Source organism: Cricetulus griseus, chromosome X (assembly GCF_003668045.3).
Source record: "Cricetulus griseus strain 17A/GY chromosome X, alternate assembly CriGri-PICRH-1.0, whole genome shotgun sequence".
In the NCBI taxonomy this organism is placed as follows: domain Eukaryota; kingdom Metazoa; phylum Chordata; class Mammalia; order Rodentia; family Cricetidae; genus Cricetulus; species Cricetulus griseus.
In genome coordinates, this window is record NC_048604.1 from 48787165 (window position 1) to 48791165 (window position 4001).

The 4001-nt window shown below is 39.4% G+C and overlaps 1 pseudogene; it reads right to left on the minus strand.

Annotated features, from left to right (window-relative positions):
• Nucleotides 1-354: 354 nt before the first annotated feature.
• LOC100765554 lies at nt 355-740 on the minus strand (annotated as a pseudogene).
• Nucleotides 741-4001: the final 3261 nt, after the last annotated feature.

The following is a 4001-nucleotide window of genomic DNA, read 5'->3' on the forward strand; positions in this document are numbered from 1 at the left end:
CTTGTGGGCCCTTTATGACCTGAAGACAGGCTTTTTATATATATGCTGTAAGGTAGGGCTCAAGATTGGCCGATTATTATACTTTTACCAATTGTTCTAACACAGTTTGTGTAAAGGGCCTCTTTTCTTGTACTGTCTTGACATTACTTTCAAAATTGAACTCATCATGTGCATATAAGTTTGCTCTGGCATCTGATTCTGGGTCATTGATCTGTTCATCTGTCCTTTTGTTACTTCTTTACACCTTTGATTAGTATTATAGCTAGGCTTGCAGTCAGTAAGCATTGGTTCACTAATTTTGTTTTTATTTTTTATTTTTTGGCAGTTCTCCAACTTTATTTGACACTCAGCAGGTTAGTTCTCATCCACATTGACTGACTGTAGATTTTTGAATGTGGTAACAGGCACGTAGGTTACCAATCTGTACAGCTTGCTTGGTGAGTCCTCATCCTCGTTACGTTTTCTGGACAAACGTACATGGATACTGTATGGAACATTCCTTTTTCCTTAGGCCCAGACAGCTTTATTGAGCCTGGTATCAATGTGCGCACCTGGAGTCCCCATCTCCTTCATGGCAAATTTCCGGATTTCTTTGAGTGCCCGAGGAGCACTCTTCTGAAGCCCATGCCATGGATGCGCTTGTGAATGTTGATGGTGTATTCTCGGGACACCACATCATTGATGGCAGAAAGGCCCTTCTTGTTCTTGCCACCCTTCTTTGCGGGTGCCATTTTGCCGGGCCCAAGTCTCACTTTGTTTTTATTTTAAACATTATTTTGGCTCTTATTGTTAATTCCTTTCTGTTCCTATAATAAGCCTAGAACCCATTCTTTGGCTTCAAAATTTAGCTCAGAACTTGCCTAACTTACTCTCATCCTGATTTCAACCCAGAGCATTACCAAAAATGCTCGCTTGTTAATTTCAGTTAAAAATGGAATGTTTTCATGGATTGCATTGAGTCTATAGATCAAGTAGGTTATAGTTAACATGTTAGAGTATTGAATGTTGGGTACTTTGCCATGTATGTCAATGTACTTAGTATTTGTCATTAATTTTGAAAAATCATCAATTAAATATATTTAATTCAAGCTAGTATCTGAAAAATCTATCATTCTGTGTTGGGAACATACCAAATCCTCTCTGGTAAGAATTTTAAGACATACCATCATTTCCAAGAATTTTTAAGCTACTGTGTTATTCCTGGTATATAAATGCAGTCCCATATCTGCTAACAATCTACTGTCCATCTATAACCCAATCACCTCTTCCCACTCTCTGGTATATTGTTGTTGCATCAAGCAACTTTAATTTCGTTGGTAAACCAGTTATGTAAAATCTTTCTAATCTTTAGTGTGGGTTTCTCCTGTTATAAACTTCCCACTCAGCATTGTTATGGCTATATCTCATGTTTACTATCTTTGATTTCCATTCTCATTTATTTAAGAGATTTTTATATTTTTTTCACTTAACCAGAACTGAGTTGTGGATATGTGATTGAGGCTCCTACTATGGCAATAAAGCCAAATGCAGTTCAAACAACATTTAAGACTGTATTTAGAGCCTGTGAAGCATATGGGAGTCCCCCACATAAGTGGCAGTGGAAACTTTTGGTTAGGTCTGCAGGGTCAACCAAATTGTTATAATTCATATTTTTTATTTTAATTTTTCTCTAAGTATCTTCACATGGCAGTATTTGCCTATGTTTTCCTTTTAATTCTGGGACTTTGTTTGGGTATTCTCAAATTTTTTTGATAAGTGCATACACATATTGCCTGGAAATGCTCATAATTTGTCAAGATTTATGTACCTATTTTCTTAAAAAATTTTCCCCTTTTAAATTCTGTCTTGATCTGCTCTTTTTTTGTGGTTGTTTGTTTGTTTTATTTGAGTTAGAAACAACATTGTTTAACATGTCAATCCCAGTTACCTCATTTTCTCCTCCTCCCCTACCCCCCCCCCCAACTAAAACCCTACTTATCACAAATCCATTTTGCTCCTCAGGGAGGGTGAGGCCTTCCATAGGGGGTTTGCAGAGTCTATCATATTGATTGGGTTAGGGCCTAGGCCCACCCCCATGTATCTTGGCTCAGGGAGTATCCCTGTATGTGATAAGGGCTCCCAAAGTCCACACCTATGCTAGGGATAAGTATTGATCTACTGCAAGAGGCCCCAGAGATTTCTGAGGTCTCCTCACTGAAACCCACATTCCTGGGATCTAGATCAGTCCCATGCTGGTTTCCCATCTATCAGTCTGGGGACCAAGAGCTCCCCATTGTTCAGGTCAGCTGTTTCTATAGGTTTCACCAGCCTATCATGGACCCCTTTGCTCATCACACATCCTTCTCTGCAACTGGATTCCAGTTCATTTCAGGGATTAGTTGTGGGTGTCTGCTTCTACTACCACCAGCTGCTGGATAAAGGATATAGGATGGTGCATAAGTTAGTCATCAATCTCATTATCAGGAGAGGACATTTAAGGTAGCCTCTCCTCTGTTGTTTATATTGTTAGTTGGTGTCATCTTTGTAGATTTCCAAACATTTCCCTAGTGCCTGATTTCTCTGTAAGCCTAAAATATCCCCCTCTATTATGGTATTTCCTTTCTTGTTTTCTTCAATTCTTCCCCCTGCTCAAACTTTCTGCTTCCTCATGTCCTCCTCACCCCTCCTCTTCTCCCCTTCTCATTCTCCTAGCTCCCTCCCTTCTACTCCCAAGCTCCCAATTTGCTCAGGAGAACTTGTCCCTTTCCCCTTTTCCAGGGGACCATGTATGGCTCTCTTAGGGTCCTCCTTGCTTACTAGCTTCTTTGGCAGTGTGGATTGTAGGCTGGTAATCCTTTACTCTATGTCTAAAATCCACATATGAGTGAGTACATACCATGTTTCTGTTTTTGTGATTGGCCTACCTCACTGAGAATGGTTTCTTCTAGTTCCATCCATTTTCCTGCAAATTTCAAGATTCCATTTTTTTCTGCTGAGTAATACTCCATTTTGTAAATGAACCACATTTTCTCTATCCATTCTTCAGTTGAGGGGCATCTAGGTTGCTTCCATGTTCTGGATATTATAAATAGTGCTGTTCTGAACATCGTTGAACAGATGTCCTTCTTGTATGAATGGTTACTTTTGGGTATCTGCCTAGGAGTGGAATTGCTGGATCTTGTGGTAGACTGATTCCCATTTTCCTGAAGTGTCACCATACTGATTTCCAAAGTGGCTGTACAAGTTGGCACTCCCATCCTCTCCAGCATAGACTGCCATTGGGTTTTTAATATTAGCCATTCTGACAGGAATAAGATGGTATCTCATAGTTGTTTTGATTTGCATTTCCCTAATGGCTAAGGATGTTGAACACTTTCTCATGTGTCTTTCAGTCATCAGATTCCTCTATTGAGATTTGTCTATTCATTTCTATACCCCACTTTTTAATTGGATTCTTTGGTGTTTTGGAGACTAGCTTCTTGAGTTCTTTGTATATTTTGGAAATCATCCCCCTGTCAGATGTGGGGTTGGTGAATATCTTTTCCCAGTCTGTGGGCTGCCGTTTTGTCTTGCATACTGTGTCCTTTGCCTTACAGATGCTTCTCAGTTTCAGGAGGTCCCATTTATCAATTATAGATCTCAGTGTCTGTGCTACTAGTGTAATGTTCAGGAAGCACTCTCCTGTACCAATTAATTCAAGTGTATTTCCCACTTTGTCTTCTAATGGGTTCAGTGTGGCTAGATTTATGTTGAGGTCTTTGATCCATTTGGACTTAAGTTTTGTGAATGGAAACAGACATGGATCTACCTGCAGTCTTCTACATGCCAGCATCCAGTTATGCCAGCACCATTTGTTGAAGATGCTTTTTTTATTCCATCATATAAATTTAGCTTCGTTGACAAAAATCTGTTGTTCATCGGTGTGTAGGTTAATATATTCTTTTGTATTTGGGTGGAATGTTCTATAGATGTCTGTTATGCCCAATTGGACCATAACTTCAATTAGTTCCTTTGTTTCTTTG